Below are 26839 nucleotides of genomic sequence, written 5' to 3'. Positions count from 1 at the left end.
ATTGCATCGGGAATTACAAATAGAGACAATAAAGGATTACATCAAAAAAAGATTCATAAAGTTCCCAGTTACCGACAGTTAAAGGAGCAGTGACCAACAACTTGGAAAACCCAACCACGACCCGAAGACTGAAGCCCAGGCTGCTGCAGGACTTCCTGCTATAAATTCTGTTTTCATTGTCACTCTAAAATTTTATTTTATTTAAATTTTTTTTTCTTTTCATCTTTTTTCTTAAGTTAACATTCTTTTTTCCCCCCATTAGAAGTCAATTATTTATTTTTTTAAATCCAAAAATTTCATTGTTTTTGTTATTAACTTTACTTCAATCTTTTAAGAATTTTTATTTTAAACTATTTATTTTATCTTAAATTTTTTTATATTTATAACGTTGTATACTGTTAGGGGTGTATTTTGTATGAGACTATACCCCCCATAAACAATTGTTAAAAAAAAAAAAGTACCTCTTACATTAACTAAGTAAGGCCCTCAGCCCCATGTAAAATATTTGTATAATTATAAAATGATATTTAACATCATCAAAATTCGTGATGAGAACAAATTTATATGCATATATGCATCTATGCATATGAATATTTTATGTATCCATGGGTTGCGGTTAGCAGCACAGAGAACAATTGAATCATTTCCATTCAAAATTGAATTTAAAATGCATTTTCAGGAATATAGACTTTTCCAGAGTGAATGTAAATATGAATAAAGGCATGGAAGTCATTTTACTTTCTTTTTTTTTTCTGTTTCTTATTTTGTTATTATTATTTATACATCCTTAATTATTATGTGCTTTATGATACATATTACTATTGTCTGTAAATGCACCAGAGAATTTAATATAAAACAAATAAGAAAAAAAGATTTTTGGGTTTACCCACATTCATGTACTAATATTCCTTATTTTATTAAGTTCATCTATTTATTTTTGAAAGATTGTCATTAAAACACATTAATTAAAATTTATAGCATAGCAATTATTCAACAAACAACTTCCCAGAAAAGAAAATCGAGAATAAATATTACCACTTCTAAAGAAAATAAGCAACAAATTAAAATCCAAAATAAAATATCCAAAGAATTCAATTATATAATATAGGGATGTTTCGTTGATTTTTTAATGGATCATTGAAAATTGGAATCTAAATCTGGAAATAATAATAAAAATTAGAATTAAATCTACAATGTTACATTTTAATTTTTCTTTTTTTTCACTATATTCATATCATACAAATATGAAATTTTATGCATTATCGTTAAATATGCCAAATAAAATTTGGTAATTTTAAAAATACAGGCGTATTTACATATTTATAACACTGTATATAGTTAGGGGTGTTTTTTGCATGAGACTACACCCCCCCCCCTGGTATCTGGTATTAAATAAAAAAATATAGAAAAAGATCACGCAAAATCCATTTGTTAATAGCTATTGCCATTTAGTTAAAATAGACCTTCTAAAATAAATCTTTCCTATTTTAAAGTTGGGTCCGGCCTTTTTTTATTGAGTTAAAATAAAATTTTACTTTCTAAGTTTAAAGCTGTTTGCCGATTGTAAATATCTAAACATAAAAAATCATGAATATACATACTTTGAGAAAATATAAACCAATGGCTGCTATACGACTTCTTACCTGAAACATAACATTAAATAAATAATTAAAAGAAATAAATGATAAAAAAAAAAAAAAATATCAACATATCAAAATAACTAATATCAATTGTAAGATAATTCAAGTTGAGAATTAAACAACGTGATTTCACAATTAATGCGTTTCCGAACGATTTTTATCGAAGAACAAGAAGAAAATTAATAATAAAATAATTTCTAATATTTAAAAAATAACTAGCAATAGTTAACAATGATGCCATTTTCAGAGTGTTGGAAAGGGGTCTGCTCAGATTAATTTTTCGTAAAAATAATTATTTCTAAAAGAATTTCATCCCTAAAACCTGGCCTGATAAAATTAATAATTTAATTAATTAGTCAATAATTAATATATAAAACGTGAATTTATAATGCCAAACTTGGTCTTAGTTGATTTTTATAGGAAACTGCAATTAGTTGATAAAAATAAGTGTTTAAGACTCACACCAACGTTGTTTTGGTTAACGTAAGCAGTTTTTTGTAATTTACATCGAGGTTTGCCAATTTTTAAATTTGTACCTAAACTGGAAGAAGGTAAGAATTTGTACAGATGAATGAGTAAGGGAGAAAATGCGAATGAATGAAGCGCACTGAGGGTTGTGTAGTATTTTTTTTTTAATGATTTATTTATTGTTATTTACAACTATGTAGAAATATATAAAACAAGTAAATTTGCTGCTAGTGATAAAATCACATGATTCAAACATGCAGAGAATTTACTCATTGTGTATTAACTCCAATGTGTATTCAGATTTAAAATATAAGGTACCCGCTAATAACACTAAATTCGATACTATACAACGTTTATTAAAAAGATTTTAATTTATAACGGCCGTTTCCAACGCACAATTCGTTACAAAGTCAGTAAAATCACCACTAATCTCGACGATTTTCTGATATGACTGAAAAATTTCGAATTTTTTTTAACGCTTTACTATCCTAATTGAAGTTTTTTCTTCTCTAAAATTAAAATTTACTAATAATGATACCTAATTTAGATTTTAAAATGTAAATAATTAATCTAATATATAAATATGACAAAGGTTCCGACTGGAAATGTTAAAATGTCTCTTAAAAAGCAAAAACATATGTGTTCACTAATTATATTTTTTAATATTGCAAATACTTCGAAAATTCAAAATTACATTATCTATGATTTGAAATGAAATATTCCAAGAAAATGCTAAGTATAATCCAAAAAAATATTAAATCACCAATCTGATTTAAACCGGAAGATTTTTTTTTTAATCATTATTTTGTGATAAGATTTCAGTTGTCTCGTGACCATAAAAGATATAAGATACTGGATAATCTTACTCTTTTTATGATAATGACATCAGTTTGATTAACGTTACCTAAAGGTTTTTAGGAATAAGTCAGGTTTAAATTCAATCCGGAGTCCACTCAACAATGTGAATTTAATTGAGAAGCTAAATGGATTACGAGGCAGAGTATTAGTTTAAACAAAAAAAAAAAATTATTCAGAAATATGAATGGCTGACAATAATCATGTTATGTCATATTAGATGTTAAAGACAGAAAAAAAAACACTTCTTTGAAGAATAAAATAAAAAAAAATTCATTCAACGAAAATATACATTATTTCTTGTAAAATTTAACAGATGTAATCGGAAATTTTCCAGTCAATTCATAAAATAATATTCAGCTTTTGAAAAATAAATTATCTATATAATTACGTTATTGCACACTATAAAATGAGATGATTGTGAATGACAGATATAAATGATATATATTATAAGCTATATATGTGCATATCATGTAATAGTCCAAGAGACCTAGAGGAGTAAAAACTCCAGTTATTTCACTCCAGTTTTTGATTACTTACTATACAACGGGTACGTTAAATGTCATTAAAAAGTAAATATTCAAGTTGTACGACACCTGAAATAATTTTATTAGAGAAAATATTTCTCATTTTTTTTTTTTATTTTTTTTTTTTTTATTTTTTTTTTACATATTTCACAGTTTTTATAAATAATTTTCTTCTACGTATGTGCTTTACACTAGTTACGTTTTTTTTATCCAAAAGAGTTTTTTTGTAACTGGATAAAAATTACAACAGATAGTCCTCATACATTAATCAAGCAATGATTCCGAAAGTCGCCAGAATACTTATCCTCCTACCGTCCTATCTCTCAGTTACCTATCATGGAGAAAATCCTTGAGAAACTCATCTTGAAACGCCTGTGCTCCTTCCTAGACTCCTATCATATGATACCAGATCACCAGTTTGGATTCCAACCACCCCACTCCACTATCCAACTTTGTCTCGTTTGCAATGGAGCACGGAATGTACTGCTCGGTTTTCTTTCTTTATGTTGAACAGGATTTTGATCGAGTTAGGCATCCAGGGCTGCTATATAAGATCCGTAAATTCCTCCATTTCGTTCTTATCTCTCCAACAGGTTATTTAAAGTAAATAACCTCAGCGCTTATTCATCACTATTTCCTCAGTCAGCAGGTAAACCTCGGGGTAGCAACTTGGTCCTATACTATATACAGTTTATGCTGCAGACATCCCGACTCATCTCAACACGTATGCCAATGACACAGGACCATTGTCAGTGAGTAATGACACTTCTATTGTATTCCAAACTCTCAAATCCCACATCACCACGCTTGAAGAATAGTGCTAACACTGGAGAATTAAAATAAATTTTAATAAATCCCACCAAATCCTTCATCATAAGCCCATGACCTCCTGCCCCAAAGGATCTTTTAATAATACTTCACTTATTCCTGTCGAACAGATTCGTTACTTAAGACTACATCTGGACAAATGACTAACATGGAATCGTTATGCAAGACTGAAAAGACAGGATATTGCTCGTCGATTCCGAGTATTACAACATTTACTAGGCAAGCGGTCTAAACTTTCAATCTACTACAAAAGACTGATCTGCATGAATGGTGCAATGTCAATGTGTCAATAACATCTATCTGGACATACAGAGTAGAGCTTTGGGGCTCCACTAAACCATAGAATTCCTCCCGTATCTAATCTTTACAATCCAAAATCCTTAATGCTCCTTGATGTGTCACGTCAAGTCATCCATCAGGACCTCAATGTTCATATATTGCCAATGTGGCAAGAACCAGATACCAATCCTTCCATGATAAACTTCTCAAATCCACTTGCTTCTTACCTGGCTTCTCCTTCATTACCTAATAATCCTCCTAGGCGTCTGAAAAGAAGATGGCTTCGAGAAGTTCTCCTTTAGAAATGTTATTGGACTTCTATCAATGGGTAGATTCTCCACATGTTTGTATTATGTCATTTTATCACAAGCAGCAAATTTACTTGTTGTATAAATTTTTATACAGTTGTAAATAACAATAAATAAAAAAAAAAAAATATCAAGAAGCCTAAAACTAAAATTAACATGGAAGTTTTTTAAAATTTATTTTAATGTAATTCTGAAATCCTTTATTTTTCTGTTTGTTTAAAGGTTCCTAATGATATCTTTCAACTTATAATAAAATTTAAGTTCCAACAATAATGTCTTTCATTCTCTATTAATTTTCTATTTCAAACTTAATTAATTGTCGGATTTCATTCGAGATACATAAAATAAAGCCTATTGCAATAACTAATAGTTTTTCCCAACGGCTAAAAACGTTGGAGAGTTAGAGGATAAATAATAAAACAGTTTTTTTTTCTATTTTAAATGTAAACATAACTTTAAAAAAAAACTAAAATATTACATGATTTATTTTCTGTACTTCCAGGTTTTTCATGATGAATTCACCCATTTTTGTACGTAATATTTTTATGTAAAAACAAACACATATCATTAATAAGTAAGTTTGAGACGTTTTAAAGTAATTTGCAGGCCTTTCAACTGGGCATCGTTTAATTTCTTTTAAATTTCTGGATTTAGGTCTACATAGCGGGCAACCAAACAAGGGCATGTAGACGATTTGACATGTTTAGACAATGTATATAAACTTGGCAGGTGCCAAGTAGGATGGCTAATCGAACCGACTTTTAATTTCCTTGACCTTGATATAACATCATCATTTACCCTAATATTGTTTTATATATTGTCCAAATGATAGACGCTCTATGTTATTTGGCAATACAGTTCAATTTAAAATCAAGAAGAACAGGATGTCGAGTTTTCAAAAAACAAGTATTTTAGAAAAATATTTAATTAAAACAATTATTAGACTAATGATTTATTATAATGATTGTTTGAGAATGGTTTATTTCATTATTAAAACACACAATTTTGATCCGAATATACTCTCAACTTTTATTTTCAGAAACTCTCCAACGTTTCGGCCCTCAGACCATTTTCAAGGAGACAACCTATAAAAATTTTTGTTTTTGTATTAATTACATTGTTTCCTTAAGAACATACCGATATTTTTGGCTATACCTTAAATATTGATGTCATGTTCTTTAAAATGTTTTATGCAGGCTAATTGCCCATGTCATATCTTTAAAATAAATTAAATATTAAAATAATATCATAAAAGTTTCAAATAATGTTTTTCAATTGATTATTTACTTACATAACTTTCTATATCTTAAATTTAAAACTTTTTCATACAAATAATCTTCTCTTTTTCCACTTACAAACATCACTTATAACAGAACCTACCTCCAACAGGTTAGGACTTTGCTATCACCTTATCATTAAAATAATTCTTTTTACATTTAATACAATGTAATTAACATTCAATTTAAATTTATTTGCTTATAACTTATCATTTCTTAAATACATAATTATTATATTTTTATTATATACGTATTTTTTTTTTACATTCATATACTCCCCTCTCTTCATCAAATCAATTTAAAAACATTAATTGAAACTGTCATGATACTGTAACAGCGAGCCAGCACGTAGTTCCGCGGAATCCCACTAGGGGCCAGCACTACAAGCATCTAAGGAATTGTAGAATTGTATATAAGTTGATTATTATAAAAATACGATCTGTTGTATAAAAATGTATATATGTTAATACGAATATGTAAGAATTTAATTATAAAATAAAAAGAGATCGAGCAATAAGATTCTACGGAACTACCTCAGGTAGAGCTAAAAGAGTGAACTCTCAGTGATTACCGATCACATGAGGCCTTTAACTGTCGAGCCTTCTCCAGATCCAGATCACTCGATGCTTACACTCTACCTGAGATAGAGGAGTATATTGCCGTTCCGTTCTCTTAAGAATTGTTTTTTTTTGTTATGCTCATAGACTATGTCCTATCTCCTTTCCTTACTCCAGCAATCTTAGTCCGCCGGCTTCATCTCCGCAACTAAGATTGTAACCTATTTCCTATCAGTTTCACTGGCCCGCCGCTTCATCTCGGTAACCAGTAAGCTGGCTCCTATCATGACAGTTCTGGTCCGTCGGCTTCATCTCCGCAACTAGAACTGTTACTCTGCCTCATTTTCTCTCACCTAGACCTCCTCTACCTAGTCAGTGTCCAGGGCTCATCCCCTGGCACGGCCTTCCTTTCTTAACCATAATTGAATACGTCTTGTCGTGGGCCTTCTGTTAAGAGACATCAGGCTGGAGAAATCGCCTCAGACCAGACAACCCCGACAATACTATATTGATATTTAATTTATTTTAAAGAAATGACATGGGCAATTAGCCTGCAGAAAAGATCTTTAAGAACATGACATCAATATTTAAAGTATAGTAAAAAATATCGGTAAGTCGTTAAGGAAACAATGTAATTAATATAAAAACAAAATTTTTTTTATAGGTTGTCTCCTTGAAAATGGCCTGAGGGCCGAAACGTTGGAGGATTTCTGAAAATAAAAGTTGAGAGTATACTTGGATCAAAATTGTATTAATAATGAAATAAAACAATTATCTTCATAATTTAAATATCTAAATTTAAAACGAATTTGGGCCAGCCATGATAGCAGAGTCTTTATGAGTATGTAGACGTAGATTATATCTTAATACAAACTCTGAAACAGCAAGTTTATGAATGGCACCTTAATAGCAATCCAGCGTGCATTAAAAAATATGATTTAGCATAACACCATAGCAATAAGTAACTATGATAAGCATTACCATAACATGTAAATACTCAGAACATTCAAGTTCTTAAAACCTTGCAAATATATTTACAAACAAAATTTCTTCAGTCATTTTGATAAGAGTCAATATGAGGCGAAGAACCCCAAGATGATATCTCAATATAAACTCTGAAACAGCAAGTTTATGAATGGGATCTTAATAACGACCCAGCGAAAATTAAAGAATATGATTAAGCATAACATCATAGCAATTAGCGTTCTATAATAAGCATCGCCATAAGATGTAAACACTCAAAACTCTAAGTAAAGTAGTCAAGTGCTTACGGAAACTTCCCGCAATAACAGAACACAAAAAAGATCAATTAACTAATACCTTGTGTCAGTTTATTTATTTACGTCTCTGTCAAATTTTCGATTGCCAAACAAAAACAAAACCAGACTAATCTCATGGTTTCTGAGAGGAAGAAGAGCTGTTGTGACAACTGGTATTCAGTTCAATAATGTCGTCAATATTATACACATTTCAGCGTTTTTAAAATAGTGTAGCCCAACTCTATTTAGCTATCAACTAAAGAAAACGGTTTTTTTTGGGGGGTTTTGTTTACGGGGGAAAAATAATACAGACACAATCAAAGGCAATGAGTCTTATAACTCTATGTTTACATTCATATATATAAAATAGATAGTCTAGAAAGAAAAAAAAAATGTAATAAAATACTATACATCGTTAGTTAATATTTTACAATATTAGAAATAATAACGGAATAATGTATACATAAGATAAAGTAAATATAAACCTGACATATTCGCAGCTATAAACGAGAAAACTTGGAATAACAATATCACTTTATACAAAAAATTGTCAATACATCTTCCTTAATATGATATAAATCTTTTATTTGGTAAATATAGAACTTATTTTATATTTTACAAAAAGTGACTTAAATAAAAAAATAAAAGTTTAGTTGATTTTATGTTTTATTGTGTGTTGGTCAGCCTCCACTGGTTCATTACCAGTGATGCGGCGAGAGGGATGCGCTGGGATCTCTTGAGCTCTGCTCTACCCCACACACGTGGGGGATAGAGTGGGCTCAGGGATCCTCAGGTCGACTGTGTAAATATTGTATATATTATTTTATTTATTTATTTTTCATACAGATAGTTTGATTATGTTCATCTTGTCTATTCTTTTGTTTGTATATATTTTAAGAGGTTTTTTTTAGTTTTTTTGTATTTTTCTTTTTAATTATTTTTTATTTTATTTTAGTATGTATGAGATCATTCATCACTATTACCTATTGCCCACAACTGTGTGGTAGATTGTAATATCTATCAATAAATAAATCTATCATATTTATCTGTATTGTGTGTTGAAACCGATACTGAACTCCGTTTTCTTTCATTACGTAAATATTTTTGGCTAATTCTTGGAATAAAATGTAACATTTACAAACCTCCTTAACTAGTAATTAATAATATAGAAAATAAATGATAAATGAATATTATTTTTTAGCTCAATTAATTTTTCCTCTACCCACAACGCAAAACCTTTCATAGAGCCATCAAAGCTCCTTATTATGACAAAAATAAAATTCTCCAAAATCCCTATGCTAGGGATTTGGATGGAAATAGATGGCAACCCTTCGATTATAAATACCACGCCCACAATAATTTCTAATCTTGTTCTTCCATCTATTCCCGATTATCCTCCTAATAATAGAAAGGTCTGAAAAGGAGTTCCATCATTCTTCTCCATGAATTTACTTCATTTATGCTTAAAACAGTAGTTAATCTATGTAAATAATTTTAAAAAGAATAAACATGAGAAAACGTATGACTAATAATAATTTAGGGGATGAATCCAATATTTATACTCAATGATATGGTCAAATACATCGTACACTCTACAACCCATGAAGAGTCATGTGTTGAGAACCTGGTAAGGACGTACTATTTCTAAAACAAAGTTTGTGCAAGCAGATGATTTAGTCAAGATCAAGCTCAATCGCTAGGTTTTTATTCCTAATTAAGGGTACTTTATATAGACTGGATATGACTCAGGAGGGTTCTCGAACTTACGAACCATCGCTGATTTAACGGAATAAATCAACTGATTCATGATCAACTGGATTCGAACCCGGGCTCGGAAGTAGAAGCACAATACCATACTGAATGAGCTACCAAGGTAGCTTACTCCCTATCAAATCCAATCCCATACTGAATGAGCTACCAAGGTAGCTTACTCCCTATCAAATCCAATCCCATACTGAATGAGCTACCAAGGTAGCTTACTCCCTATCAAATCCGATCCCATACTGAATGAGCTACCAAGGTAGCTTACTCCCTATCAAATCCAATCCCATACTGAATGAGCTACCAAGGTAGCTTTTACTCCCTATCAAATCCAATCCCATACTGAATGAGCTACCAAGGTAGCTTACTCCCTATCAAATCCGATCCAATACTCGAATGTCGAATAATTTATATAAAATCCCTAAGACAGTAAAAAAGAAAAATGGGAATCATGCATATTTGGGCAATATTGTACTAGTACGCCAGCTTCTGGACGTAGCATAAATTTTCGACCAGGCATAAAACAATGCTTTGCGTTTCCCTCTCCCCCCTTAATATGAATATATGGTATGAATGGGTACTTATGGTAAAAGCCCTTAAGTGTGGTAGATTGTATTATTAAAACTAAAAAAGGTTTCAACTTCTTTAAAAAAATCGTAATACTGATGAAAAAAAGAGTTCATACTTACTTATACCAAACTTACTATAAAATACAATTCTAAAACATTTAACAAATACAAATTACGGTAAGTAACACTATATAAATCCAATAACAATATAAATAAATTATATTATTTAAATTTCTTTAGACAAGGTAATTTTATTAAATAAATCAAAACTTGTATCCTTATTTTGTCTCAACACTTTTTATTTTTCAACAGTCCAACGTTTCGGCCATTTTAGGCATATACACAAACCATTTATCTTATATGGATAAATGGTTTGTGTATATGGTAGTGATTTTGTGTGGATAATTTTATATAAGAAGAATTAAATATTTATGATTTTAAATTTTAAAAAATAGGTTTTTAACTTATGAGGTGTAGATAGTTGACCGTAGATTAATGCTTGAAGAAGTTTGTCGGGGGGTGCGGTCAGCAAAGAACAACATAAATAAACAAAACCATATTTATTTATTTTATGCCGACTAAAATTTGTTCTATAGCCCTGATGAAGACCTGAAACTCAGGTCGAAACGTCGGCATAAACTAAATAAATATGGTTTTGTTTATTTATGTTGTTCTTTACTGACCGCAACCCCCGACAAACTTCTTCAAGTTTTTAACTTATAATTAATGAATGACCTGGGCAGAATAGCCTGCAAAAGTAATTCTAAATTTAATGTGAGGAAGAAATTATAATTGAAGATGTCCTTGAGGATGGCTAAAATGGCCGAAACGTTGGACTGTTTGTAAAATAAAAAGTGTTGAGACAAAATAAGGATACAAGTTTTGATTTATTTAATAATATAAATAAAAATAAACAAAAAATGTAATTAGATCATTGCGAAAGATTAAATATCCACAATAATGAAATTTTATGCTTTCTTCATTTTAATTTGATCAATTTTGAGCAGCTATTTGAAAGAGTAAAAGGCTTGCAAGAAACCTAGCGACGATACCGACTATAACTAATTAAAATAAAATATCTGATTTCAGATATACTAATACCTATCATTTATTACTTTCCCTTTATTATGGTATAATGTATACTATACTGATGTAATAGCTGAGGATGTATTATTTCTCGTATGTAAATGAAGGTCGTCAGTCAGTCATCTCATTTCATGGTCCTCCGGGCCGAAAGAGAGAGAAAAATGCTTTATTCATTCATGCTGCTCAAATACATCGGGTCGCTACATTACACAGCATACTAATCAAGTACAAATCTAAGGGTAATAATATACACACCCACCCCCACCGATGACCTTTGATACAACACTAAAGTCTATAGTTTACTCTAATTATAAAACATAACGACATAAATGAAAAACTGTTATTAAAGGATCAGGTCTTCATTCTTAAATTGAAGGTATTTTTGTTTTAAGGAGAACATTCATCATATGACGAAATTGAAATCTTTTGTGAAAAAAGATGTGCTTTATTTACTTTAAATCAATAGATCAATATTGGGCGTCAGGAAATAAATATGGATGTGACAGAACTACAAGAGAGATGAATTTGCAAACCTACTTACTCTTCGTCCAAAAAAAAATCAGACACTCCAATATTCTGTCTGAGGAGGTATTTCTTTATCGCTGTTTAAAAAAAAAAGAAAAAAAAGTTATTTATTAATATAGTGATGAATGAGGAGACAGGGAGTGAAAGTGTAAATGTTTACGAATTTGGCAGAATAAATTCGGGATTTTAAAACAAATGACAACTCACTTGACTACAAACTTGGAAAACAACAAAATTGTAATTGTACAGTTTCAAATGGTCCTAGAATATTTAAGAAGGCTGCTTGCTTCAACTCAGATAATTGTTCTGTCCAGTTTGTCAGTTTGCACCTATTAATAAAAAAATTACATTTATTTTAATAATTTTAGGTTAGGTACCGAATTTTACCAGGCCTCCGGAATGCGGTTGGTTTTGGCAAGTTCAATTTTGAATCCCTGCCACCGCAACAAATGGATTGTCATTTATTAAGCGTTACTACAATTTCTGCGTATTAAGTTATTTCCATTAAAATAACAATGCAAAAAGGGTGAAAAGCAATTTTAAAACAGTGATATGTTATCTGAACAATAACATGAATTAGCATTTATAGTGAATATATATACGATAGGTAAATCACACTCGGGACTAGCTGGAGCTCATACGAGACAGAAAATTTATTTTCTGATCGATAATCCGTGGTTCGATTTTAGGACGCGAGACCTTCCAAGGGGCACATCTCACATTAGGGAAATAAAATACTCAATTCGTGACCACTCATGGGTTATATGTAAAAGGCTGTGGCTGTTTATAACAAGGGATGTTTGTAGCCGAGGGAGTTAAGGTGTTAGTCTTATCAGTCCTTAGAACTGCAGCGGCGCCGGTTCGAATCCGGCCTGGGGGATTGACTTTTATTTCGTGGCAATCCCACATATTAAAAACATGACCCTCCCAGCATGGTTAGAATAGGTTGGTTACCTCTAGATAACCTCCTCCGTATATCATAAACGACCTGCAAAGGGTAGGAGAAAACAAATAATAATGCAAAAGGTGGATAATACACACACAAAAACTTATGATTTCGAAATAAGAATCAAATAGATCACAAGCTCTCGATTTGATGATCTGAGAGGAGCCATTCCCTAGAAAAAAAATAACAACTTTTGTCAACTAAATATACAGTAATATAGTTGAAGATTATATATATATTATTATTATTATCTATCATGCACCATTTGTTTCAACAGCTTTTTTGAAATCCGTCTATTAAAACAACTTCCTAGTTATTTAACTTCATAGTATTAAATTTATTTTATTTTATTTCTTTATTTTTTTATTTTAGTATGTATGAGATCATTCATCACTATTACCTATTGCCCACAACTGTGTGGCAGATTGTAATATCTATCAATAAAATAAAAAAATGATATAGCTCTTTTTAGTTCAGTCATATTTTCACCATTCCTCTTTCATGGCTTATTGATCAGACAACTGCCTTAGTTTTTTAGTAGCCTGACTTTATTTTCGTTTTGACTAGGAACTGCATTCATGAAAACTTTTGAAGCCATACCAAACCACGTTAGAGGCGAATAGAGAGAAGATGAAGCAAAATTTTAGATTTCTATTTCTTGATGATTCTTAGATATTATTCACTTGGAATTTATGTTTCCACTTCAATTTAGTAAAAATATGACGGCACCAAATCCAGTTTCACTTTGCCAAACGAATGTAAATATTGAAGTTCTTCTCTCAGACACTTAAGGACGGATTGAAGATTGGATTTATTGCGTACACCTTCATATTAGATATCATAACATTCCCCATTTGCACCATTAATTACTTTTCGTTCACTTAAATAAATACAAAAGATACTGGTTTTAATTATATATTTCGCAACTGAAAAGAAAAATACAGTTTAAATGATTACAGCGCAAAACGATTGAATTTGGTAAATATGTATATACATGAAAGATACACATACAAATGGACAGTAGTTACGGCGAAACTATTAAAATATAGAACGTTACAAATTTTAATATACAATCTTCCTTCCTACGTTTACTCAATTACAAAAAAAAATAATATATGTATATAAATTGACTAAAACGTTTTATGAATTCAGTTTAAACATTTTAGTATAGCTTACCTGTAAGTTTTGACACCATATTTAAAAAAAATACCAACTTAAAGACGTAAAATGTGTAGACGTTCACAGCGGCAATGAAAGCTATATACTACCGTTTAACACGACCTTACAGTAATTAGTCATTGGCTCGTTGTTAGTTTACGTTTAACAACGTTAATACGATGATTTCTAATATCCCTGAACGTTATTTTCAGTTCAGAATTCAATTTTATAACAAATATATTTCATAATTTTTTACTTTTGAACCTCCAGATCAGGGTACTCAACTTTTTTGTACTAGAGATCATATCTATAGGCTGTCTGCCAGGTGGTGTGCACCAATATAATTTTTTTGCCAATAAAATAAATTTTAATAAAAAAAAATTAATCACTAATAAACGGTTATTAAGTGAAAGTAACATCACTACTGCGTTACGTATTACGTTTAATATGTTGTACCTGATAGTAATATTGCACTGCCATAACATTAAATGTGAACCTAACAATATCTGTCCTAAAGTTTACACCATGCCATTTGCGGTCATGGCAGTAAAGTGTTATCACGTAAACTACTTTAACGTGACAGTGGCTGAACAGCATAACATGTAATGCCATATATCACTCTATACTTAATTAGACAATACTGTCACGAAATTACTAACATGACAGTACCTTCACTACCGTAACATGTAATTCCAGCTACCAAAACTAAACTAGTGCAACAATACTGTCATGACAATAACGATTAAAATGGTGGCAATAATTATACAGTTCAATCATTGCAGTGACTGCGATAGTTCCTGTCGTAACTGTTACGCGTTACTATGTAAACTGGCTTTAATGTAACAGTAACATCACTACTGCTACGTGTGATATCAACTATGAGTCGGACTTAATGCGACAGTACTTCCAAGACGACTATACTACAACTATCATTTAATTTACAACATGGTAGCGGTCATGGGCCAATTAACTCTAAAATGTATTTAAAAAAAAAAACTAAGATTGAAAAAATTTAATAAACATTGAAATTATTTTAAAAAAAAAAATTGTTTTCGTCATCAAACCAAAACTAGTAAAAACGTACCAAAAAAGAAAACTTTAATTAATTAAGTGGGGAGAATAACAATTTATTGGTACTTGGTGAAAAACCTGGCGTCTTTCACCAAAGAACAAAATGCTCAAAATTATAGGTTAATCTTATTTTTTCATTTGAAAAAATTATGAATATAATTTAAAAAAAAAAATAAATCTGTATCATTACACAACCCATGAAAGTTTAGGGGTGCAGTACTTTGCATGGAAGTAATGTTACTAGGCCTACGGTTGTGCAAGGAGGTTATTTCATCAGAATCACGCTCGACTGCCAGATTTTTACCCAATTAAGTGTACTCCCGAACCCACAGGGCTGACTCACGACTACAGTGAAACAGAAATTATTATATGCCACAGCCGGATTCGATCTCGGGTCCTTGCAGTTAGTAGCACAGTGCCTTACCAATGAGCTACCCACTCCCACTATGAATACAATAAAAATTTCTATTTGTTTTATCTGGGACAAACAAAATTATTATAAATATTACAAAATTGCTTTGAAAATATTTAAAATGAAAACTGTTAAATTAAAAAATAAATTACTCATCGTCACTGCTTATTTCCTTACTTTAATTTTATTTTACTGCTTCCCGAATTAAGGAAAGCGTAAGGAGATTTGACACATTCTTTCTTAAGTGTCACAGAATTAAAAACCGAGTTAAAAATTAAAAGATTCACCGAATCGACATAGCTTTTGTTAGCTGTACCTTACACATTTATTTTTAGTTTATTGTGCTTCTTCAGAGAGTTATCGAATCGGAATCATAAAATTTCCAACAATACTAGATCCATGGATTAGAAATTTATACGCAGAAAAAAAGGGACTGTATATCAATTGTAGAGAGATACACATGTTTTAGCAGCTTATTAACAGTTTCTATCGAAGCCAATGCCTTGAAGCAAATAAGCAGCCAGTTATAATAATATCGATGGGCCACCCGTAGCTCAGTGGTGGCACAATCTTACCAATTTTGATGTCTATTGGCGGTGCCGGTTCGAATTCGGCCAGGGATGTTGAATTTTTTCATTGAGTAGTGGTCTCACAAAGTGAAAAATTTTTACTCCCAACCATGGTTAAGCAGTATATGACTCCAATCCGGCCTTGGCCGAAAAAAAATAAAAATATCAAAAAAAGAAATATCGAGAAATTCTTAAATTCCTATGGATTCTTATGCTTTGAAATACTCACACAAGTCATTAGGGCATTTTTGTATATGAAGGAGATGTTTGAAGGTGCAGTCTAAAAAGGAACAAAAATAAATTTGCCGACCTTTCACCCCACTTTGCAGGGCTTCATCAGGAGTAAAAAGGATTTAAAAAAACAACTAACAATATGTTGACAAAATAACATAATAAAATATAAAGGAGTACTCTAAGGTGAGATTAAAAATTATGTAAATCAAATTGAAAAGTTATATAAAACAAAACATGTTATTTCTTTTTTCTTTTTGTTTACTTTTATATAATTTTTCACTGATATTTAAAAAATATTACCCCACTTTAGTTCTTTGTATCTTATTATCTTACATAGTAAACATATTTTTAATTTTTTTGTATCTTTTTTAGCCCAGATGAAGCTGTGTAAGTGGCGCGAAACATCAGCAAAGTTGTTAACTTCTACCTCCTTCATATTCAGAAAAATAAGATAAATCATTTATATAATATATAAAAACTGTCTATTTTCTTCAGAATTACATACATATATATATATATATATATATATATATGATGGTAGTATCATAATGTAGAACACAATGCAGGTGAGAATTGCAAGTAATGTTAGTATTAAATCATATTTGGATTGTAATATGTATTAGTCAGAGATTGCACTATGTACTTGTACGAGGGCTGCCCAGAAAATAGCAGACGTTATGAAATCAAAAATTCACAAATTGAAAAACTCAAAGTTTATTATATACATTTGAAAGGTACACTCTTAAGTTATTTTTCTATAATAATCACTATTCAAATTGAGACATTTATCATGCCGCGGCACAAGTTTTTCAATATCCTCTCTGTAGAAATCTGCCGCCTGTGATTTCAAACACTGGGTAACACCAGCACGCAGTCCGGCATCAGTATCAAAGCGTTCTTTACCGAGCCATTCTTTCATCGCTGGGAAGAGGTGGTAATCGCTCGGCGCCAAATCCGGGCTGTATAATGGATGGTCAAACACCTCCCATCCAAAACCATCCAAGAGTGCCCAGGTAAGATTGGCCGTGTGTGGACGTGCGTTGTCGTGAAAAAACAACACCTTGGTGCTAAGTTTTCCCCGACGCATATTTTGTATGGCGCGCCGTAACTTTCTTAGTGTGATTGTTGCTCCACATTCCAGAAAATCAACGAGATGCACTCCCTTGGAGCCCCAAAACTCAGTAGCCTTGACCTTTCTTGCTGACAGCGTTTGCAAACACCTTCGTGGTTTTTTGGGTGAACGTGTGTGCGCCCATTCCATCGACAGCTGTTTTGTTTCACAGTTGACATGCTTCATTCAAGTCTCGTCCCCGGTTACGATACGATCCAGAACTATATTACCATGTGTGATGTATTCTTGGAGAAAGGTCAGTACTGCATCCAGTTTCTGTTTCTTATGGTCATCCGTTAGAATTTTTGGAACCCAGCGAGCACAAAATTTGTGACAACCAAGTTTCTCCACCACAATTTGATGCAACAAACTCCATGAAATTAGGGGAAAATGTTCCGATAGTTTTGTAATCGTGAAACGATGTTTTTCACGAATTTTATCATTGATTTGCATTGTTAAGTCAACAGTCACAATGCTAGGCCTACCATTGTTCCGAGGACAATGGTAGGGCCATTTTTAAAATCAATGCACCATTGCCTCACTCGGCTTTCAGTCATTATCCTAAGCCCGTAAACATTCAATTGGCCAGCTGTTTTGAGCCAACAACAATCGCATCACAGACCGCACTTCACAAGTGGCGGAATTTTCTATTGCAGGGCACATTTTAACGATTCACAGAGAGCAAAGTGAGGAACGTACAGTCCTCACGCTACAAAAGCTGGATGCGTACTGACGGTCGGAACATCCGGACACCAAGATGTCGGCTCTACCCCTATCTATCGCCACAATAGGCCAAAACGTCTGTTACTTTGTAGACAGCCCTCGTTGTTCTGTGGAAATTATTTGAAGATAATATACATTCTAAAAAACTGTGTCATTCTCATTGTAGGGCATGAGGTGCATTATTACTGATCCTCAAGACCCACCACAAAATAAAAATATATATACCTACAACAGTATTAAAATAAAAAAAAATATATATATATATTTATTTTTAGAGCTAGGCAGCTCACATACTTACACAGTATTTCTGACGAAAATGCGAATATTTCCGTCAGAATATTTCAAGATTGCAGTACTTCCTCATACAATAAATTTCATATGCAGGTAAGCAAAAGAACAGAATAAATTATTATTAATTATTGAACTGATAATAATTACAGTCTTAAAATTATAAGACCGTAATATTTCAAAAAATCATTTCTTAAATATCCCAGATATTCTACTTTCCCAGATTCCTTTAATAATGAACAGGGACTAACAAGTGTTTGACCAGCCCTGTTACTCAGGACTTAATCTTGATAAGTGACCCACATGGGATCCTCACACTGGAATGAAACGACAAGAAACTCCTCTAAAATTCAGATTAGTTCAACAGTTGCTCGACAAACGATCCTACCCCTAACATGACTTAAGTCAGACTTTTTTGATATACGTATATGTACCACTATTTTCCCCATAGGCTGTATATCCAACTCAAAATTTATTCAAACATTTCTTATTCATAAACAGTTATCTGGAAAATTATACCATATTTGAATTTTTATATAGATAATGGGGCCTATTTTACCGTTTCGGTATTCTGTGAGCCCCAATAAACAAGTCTCGCAAAATGGTGTGTGTGAATTGCCTAGCTTAAAAACAAAAAGTCCTGCGAAATTGAAATTACACATTTATGCAAGGGACGAAACATATTCGCTAAAATCGACCTACCAGAAATGCTACATTTTAGAATCATATTTTTCCGATTTTCCAGAAAATGGTCAAACGATTTTTACTAAACTCAGCATGTCCATGAACAATAAAATAGTCTTTAATAAGACATTGATCTCATCCTTATTGAAATAGTTTAACACGAGTTATACCGTATTTTTAAATAATCTTTCCTCTTAAATACCTTACAATTTTTAAACTACAGAGGCAAATTGAGATCAGATAAAGCATAATTTTAGATTTCAATATCTTGATGATTCTTAGATATTATTAACTTGGATTTTATGTTTCCACTGCAATTTGGTAAAAATATGACCGCAACAAATCCAGTTTCACTTTTAAAAACGAACGCAAATATTGAAGTAGTTTTCTCAGACACTTAAGGGTGGACAAAATTTATTGCGTACAAATTCATATTAGATATCATAACATTCCCCGTTTGCTCAATTAATTACTTTTTGGTCACTTAAATAAATAAAAAATATACTAGTTTTAATCATATATTTCGCAACTGAACCGAAAAGTATTGTATAAATGATTACAATGCAAAACGATTTAACTTGGTAAATATGCAAACACATGACTGGTAAAGTGTTGTGTAAATTATTACTACGCAAAACGATTGAACTTAGTAAATATGCAAATACATGACTGGTAAAGCGTTGAATAAATTAGTACTACGCAAAACGATTGAACTTGGTAAATATGTAAATACATGACTGTTAAAGTGTTGTATAAATTATTACTAAATATAACTATTGAGCGTGGTAAATATGTATATACATGTCAGATATACTATAAATGGACAGTAGTTACTCTGGAGCCTAATACCACGGACGTGTTGTGTACTGTTAAACTACTACCTCCTGTGTTATATCGTATTTTTAAATGATCTTTCCTCGTAAGTACCTTAATTTTTTCGAACCAAGTCAGAGGCAAATTGTGAGCAGCTAGAGCAAAATTTTAGATTTCTATTTCTTGATGATTCTTAGATGTTATTCACTTAGATTCCATGCTTCCACGGCAAGTTGGTATATCTATGAATGCACAATTAAAGAATTTTATGAATAACTAAAGGAGAAAACAGGAACAATTTAGACATCCAATTCAAACGGGAAAAGCCGAGAAGGCCCGATCTTTCCCAATTGCATTTCGGCTTCCTTATCTTTTGTTAAAATGTTGTATTCTTGGAAGGAACAAATTTATATTAATTATTCTCACGTCGAGAAACTTTAAAGTACGAATGTTGGTTGTTGAATGTTATAATATTATAGAAACTAAAAAATAAAAATTTTTTCTTTATAATTATTGCCTTCCCTAATCTGTTTTTTCCCCTCTAAAACCACACTCAACACGAGCCCACAAATTTACAAAAAGTGGGGACGTATGTAGGGTGGTATGTGAATTGAAAGAAGGGTGTTATATGATGTACGCACAGCACCAGATTTTTTTTCCTTGTAACATAATAGAATATATCACACATAAGGGCACTTTCTATATATTTGTAACCATTTATCAATTATTTTAACTATAGCCATGTATTTTATACTAAATATTTTCGAGAAAACCTGTTTTGTACTAAAAAAGAATAAACATAACACCGTAAAAATTCAATTATCAGTTTTTGCACAATATAACATCATAAATACTCGTAGTTGGGGTAATATAGAAAATAACCAGGAAGCGGAATATGAACTATAATAGAAAGCAACGAATGAAGATAATGCACTAAGTATTTATAAAGGATTTGATTTTTATCATTAAGATCTATAACAGTTTTTTAATTTTTTTTTTAAACAGTTTTAGCTTGAACACAATTTGAGATTTCAAACGTCAAAAACCACAAATTTGATATATGACCACAATTTGTTTAATATCACAGCTTCCTTCCTCGAATGTTGCCCGACGTTCAAATATATTCTTATTCACAATATATACAATATATTGAAGTGTTGTTTTCCTCTATGTTAGCTAGATAACGTTTTTAAAATGAGTTTCATAATATCATCGATTACTAAGCAAAAATCAACTTTTAATAAAAAAAAAAAAAAATCGGAATTTGAGCTTTTAAACGTAAAAAAAACTCTTTTTACGAGTCCAAGGTTTCTTTTTATTAAACAACGCATGAATGTTGAAAAATAAATAAAAAAATATCAGCGATCCAAGAGGTTGGATATGGGAAAAACCATGGATCAAGATACGAAGAAGTACTGTAAAATGATATGAGATTGTGCCAGATACTATGATTTTTTGTTATTGACTGATACAAATCTACTGTGTATTATAATATATGTATCGTTCCCGATGACCAATAAATACAAAGTCTATGAGTTTTGAATACAACATCCTCAAACCATATTTGCGAACAATTTCAACGGCTGGAATGTCTCAAGACTTTTTACATCCCATGTCCATATATTTAGATCTCTGCTTTTCAAGTATTGCTATAAATCCTGTGAAGCAGACTCCTACGGTTAACTAATCCCCGGATAATGAAAGTCTGACATCAGAAACGCCCATGACTACTGATGTTGCGCTTTCTCTGGTCTTATTAGGCCTTTCCGAAGTTGGGCCCTTACAAAGGGTCTTTCCTCGAAGGGATTGACACCATAATCCTCAAGAGGATTAGGACTAGTGGTGGCCTCCATGCCAATCTCTCGACGGGGATGTGAACACCAAGGTATTGAGGATTAAGATCGGTACACTGTCAATAGAAGTCTTGGTCCACCGTTCAGAGTGGAGAAACTTGAATCGTTAGTTAAGCAATGATGTTAGAGGACAACAACAGAAATACTTAGTTTACATTCACTGAAGGATTCTAATAAGCATTAATGCCATGAAGTAAAAAAAAAGAAAAAGGAAAATGAATTTTAACATAATTTTTAAAAAACAGACTTTTTAAGATAAACTATAGTCGCTCAAGTGCTTTCTTTATAATAAATACTTTCGAGAAAACATGTTTTATACTAAGCAAGAATAAACAGAAACCGGGAAAACCCAAATAAAGCCAACTATCAGTTTTTCCACAAATGAAAACTTGGCATGAAAAGCAGGCCACCTTTGTGCTGCTCAGCCCAACACTTGGAGCCAAGTAAACAGCGGATCGATGGGCGGGGGAGGGGGGTTACTATGAATCTGCCCTTGTTTGACGAGATCTGTGACCATTACTTCAATTCCCTCTACTCCCCCCTCCACCGTAAGTATAGGCACAAATAATAATCAGAAACACATTTTATCACAAAAATAAATTAAATCTCAAATATTATTAACACTCATTTTCTTTTTATAAAAGGTATAGGCATCATTAATCTTCACAAATAGAATAAAATTTTTCAAAATTTATAAAAATGCACAACGAAATAACTTAAATTATTGTTTGGTCAAAGTTAAATTCAAGTGAGACATACACATAAATAATCTGATTTGGGGCGCTCATTAGAACTTTCAATTACCCCGCTACTTTGAGTAGAAATCAATTCTAAGGAAAATAATGTGGTTCTAATACTTCACCTAACTACTTGTTTCATACAAATAAGTAAAAATAAAAACTGACTATTGTCATAAAAAAACATGGAAAACTGAAACATTTATTCACAAATTCAGTTCGTTAATGCGCTCTTCTTCATTGCATTCTATGACTTTATATGTTTGATATTAATATTTCTAGTATATTTTTAATCGTTCTAAAACGTTAACAAATACGTTTGTACAACTACTATTATTTCGGTAATTTGATTAAAACTGATTTATTCTTTAGTTAATTAATAAATCTTCGTTAATTTATATGCATCCATCTTTATTACAACTAATAATGAGAGGTGGTTAATAATCTTAAATACAAAAAACTAAAGGTAATTCAGAGAAAGTTATTTTCAAAATTAGTCATTTAACCTCTGATTACCAGTATGACTATTGATGGTATATTAAATACCATTTAGTATTTTATTTGTTAAGATTAGTATTTAGTCCTTGATATTGAGAAAAGTCAAAATGTGTAAAATCGACAATACAAAGTTGTATTTCCTATTAGTCAATTTTATCTAACATAAGAATTTCAAACGTTAATTTTATTTTCGTATTTAACATAGTTTTTGAGCTGGACTGTCCACTCACAATTTGGCGATACTTAGTTATTTCGACTTATATATTTATATTATACGAATATATTGGTCTGTATTTATATTAACGTGTACATTTATATATTTATGTATAGACTGTATAATATATAAAAAGTAAAAGTAATGTGAGTATATATATTAAACATTTCAACTTAAATTTTTTATGAACATCGACGAATTGTTCTAAAAAAATCAACACACTCAAGAAGGAAAAGATAATGGGTCGTTTTGTTGCCATATATTTTATAAAAAATAATTTCAACTTTTAATATATTTTTGAAAAGATTATTTTTCAGACTAAATTTTTGATTAAATTAATATTCCTGATTAAATTTAAATGTTACTAACATTTTTTTTTCTTCAATCAAAGTATAATTGAGTATGTGCTCAAAAACAAAATACAATAATTAGTACACTTTTTGTAACACATTGAAAAAAAAAATTTTTTTCTGCAATCGTACCATATTAATACTAATATAAACGTTTTTCCAAATTGAATCTAACTCTGAAAAATCGACAGGATATTTCATGGTAAAAATTAATGGTACAACAAAAAATATATATTCCTGCGTAAAATTACATTAATATTAACAATAATGATAATAATTTATGGTAATAGGAGTTATTATTTATTTGTTAATTATATTTGTATTATGTAATATTTTATTTTATATAATGCTCTTTTAATATTCAGCTTTTCTTTGACAAAATGGTTATTATTTTATTTTATGAATATTAATTAATTTATTTTATGTCTTATATCAATTCTCCAAATTATAAATACAAATTTATGACAATATCTGATTATTAAGTCAATATCAATAAAGTATTAGTTTCATGCCTTAATGTTATTTAAAATATAGTATTATTTAACTATAGTACAACTTAAGAACTAGATAAATTAAAATATATAGATTGTGTAAGTAAATCAGAAGATTCGATAAATTTCGAATATTCAGTAAAAATGTACTAAATTTCACGTCACGTCACGTCACGTGTATCCATTTCGTCACTAAGATAGGCAAAGATTACCTCGGATCAGGAACAAAAAAAATGTTATCTATCAACAACAAGCCTTGTAATATTTACCATAAATTGCGAGATGTTTGATGTAAAATAAAAAAAAAGGAAGGCCTGGACAGAACACTGAAACAGAACTGGCAATTAGTTTATCCAGTTCTGTTATCACTCTTCAGACTAGACGGGGCATATCGCTCCTTTTCATAGAGCTCCACTATGTGGTCACATTCTAGACAAGAAGAGATAAGCTTCAGTCACGAAAAATTCCGATAGCCCGAAACAAAAGCAAATATAGGGAATTAATCAAGTCTTACAGAACCAGAATGTGACCTTTACTATCATTTAAATAGAAGACTAAACATTAAATTTAAATAGGCAGTCAACATTTTAAGATGAGAACCGAATTTTCTAGAGCCGTATGTCGAAATAACCTATTACAAAATTATCACACGAAGATCAGTAACAACAGTGTTATTATCTCGTAATATTTATTTTTTTATTCATTCATATGAGAAGACATTCACATTGTCAATCACCAGTGCCTAAAATCAGTGTGTGTAGAACTTTCCTAAAAACGAACAAATCATTTTTGAATTGTAAATAAAATGACCATAGATCTAAGATCGAATATATACATAAAAATAAAATGACCGACATTGAATGAATAAATTTAAAAAAAAAAAAGTTAAAACGATAAATATTCGAAAATCACCCCCATAAATAAAACTGTAATACTTGTACTTCTTGGTGTATTTAGAGCAATTTTCTTCAGTGAACTAAGTGGTCTACATTTTATTTGATTTCAAATAATATTGATCTAAAATCGAGTACATTCTTCACTCCAATTTTGTTTACCTCGAGTCAAAATCATCTTACATAATATTTTTGAATCTTCAAATAATTGACAAATGCTCCTGTTATAAACATGAAGCTAATGTTGAGAGGTTATTGAAACAGTTAAATTTTTTTTTATTTAAATAAAAAAAAAAGTGAATTAACTAAAAAATACAACCCGTAAATGTGATGTGGATTACAGAACAATGACATGATACAGATCAAAGGCGAATCTACACATTCGCAGAATTCTAATAACATTTTTAGATTAGGAGGTCTCGAAGCCATCTTCTTCTCAGTAGATGGGCCATTATTCACTGAGAGCACACATGCGTCATCGGCATTCGCTAGCACCAAAAATTAATAAAATAAATGCGGAACTGCAGGATACATAAAGCTTGGAATACTAACAATTAAATAAAAAAATGTCCACAATAATGCAAAAGCAATGCATAATATATAATAGCATATATATAATAATACGATGACTTTTATAATATTGTACTAATCTGGAGGACCGATTAGTTGGATGGTTCCATACTAGGTGCTGTTCACATGCAAGTAGCCTTTGGATCAAACATCATTCTTAGAGCCAAACATTTTCCACAATATTAAATTTTAAAAGAAGCACTTTCCCTTAACTAAATGAACCAGGTTTTCCATACCTGAACCTAGGGAAGCATACCAGACAAAAGTATTACCATAAAGATTACAGCCGGTTCAGTTACAAAAGGTTTTATCGAAAGGAATCCAATGTTCTTCCAAATTTTGATTTTCCTAGACCAAACAGCGTACCCTCGGAATAACTACAAATACTTAATCCAATGTTTTGTCCCACGCCTTACAATCTTGGTTCTATCTATCTATATATATATATATATATATAAAGAATGCGAAAAAAGTGTTAAAGGACTAAACTCCAGTTCAGTTCGAACCCGTATGGTTAATAATATTTCTAACCGAGTCTTACATCCAAATGTATGAGTATTTTTTTTGCTTGGGGCTTATTTAGTCAGTTGTCTATAAAACAGCCATTTTCGAATTTTTAAAGAATTCATTACTTCTAATGAACTTAAAGTTTATAGAGTATAGGACTTACTAAGTATTGCAAATTAAGGGTGAAAATGCAATCATCCTATCAATTATATAAAACTTCAGGTAAAATGTTTAAAATCAATTGTTTAATTTTAAAAAAGGTTTAGTTTGCAAATAAAAAACGAGCTCACTCAATTAAATGATTTTTCATTTTCCAGACTATTTCAGCAGTTAATCTTTTAAGAGAGGATTTGGAAGGACTTATAGAATAGACGATCAACAAAAATACGTCATACATAGCGTTTCCTCGGCTTTCAAAAGCGAAAAATACCGCTCGAGAGGATTTTTAGATGTAGCAAAAGCTTTTGATCGGGTTGAGTACGCTGGATTACTTTTCAAGCTCAAACCCCCAAACTCTATTCTTTATTTTTGGTTCACATACTCAGAGTCGTTTATTACAGTCCAAAGCTGCTTTGAATATTCTATGTCTTGCTTATTCTTCTTAAACATATCAGTTAGTGACATTTTACAAAGAAAGTAATAAGACAAGGAAAACATTCCACTTTTAAAATTTTTTTTAAAATTATTTATTTAATGTAATTTACAACTGTACAAAATAATACAATAGGTAAATATGTAGTATGTTTCATATACACTTGAAAATCTTGGGAAGGAACCA

General features: G+C 30.9%; 1 protein-coding gene and 1 long non-coding RNA gene across 6 annotated transcripts in view; one reads left to right on the top strand and one right to left on the bottom strand.

Moving 5' to 3' along the window:
• LOC136795095 (uncharacterized) overlaps positions 1 to 26839 on the top strand; it is a 219299-nt gene that overhangs the window by 34180 nt on the left and 158280 nt on the right. The window lies entirely within an intron of this gene.
• Positions 1 to 26839, bottom strand: part of LOC106679083 (major facilitator superfamily domain-containing protein 12) — a 214742-nt gene that overhangs the window by 60223 nt on the left and 127680 nt on the right. Inside the window, exon 1 of one of the 4 annotated variants that reach the window (XM_067044603.1) lies at positions 1602 to 1638. The exons of the other annotated variants lie outside the window; for them this stretch is intronic. The gene's annotated coding sequence lies outside the window, so the exon portion shown is untranslated. Of the gene's footprint in view, positions 1 to 1601; positions 1639 to 26839 lie in introns of those variants that run through there. 4 annotated transcript variants of the gene reach the window in all.

This window comes from Halyomorpha halys, unplaced genomic scaffold (assembly GCF_000696795.3).
Source record: "Halyomorpha halys isolate HHAL.00 unplaced genomic scaffold, Hhal_1.1 Scaffold176.1, whole genome shotgun sequence".
Taxonomy (NCBI): Eukaryota; Metazoa; Arthropoda; class Insecta; order Hemiptera; family Pentatomidae; genus Halyomorpha; species Halyomorpha halys.
This window is presented reverse-complemented; position numbering and strand designations above follow the sequence as displayed.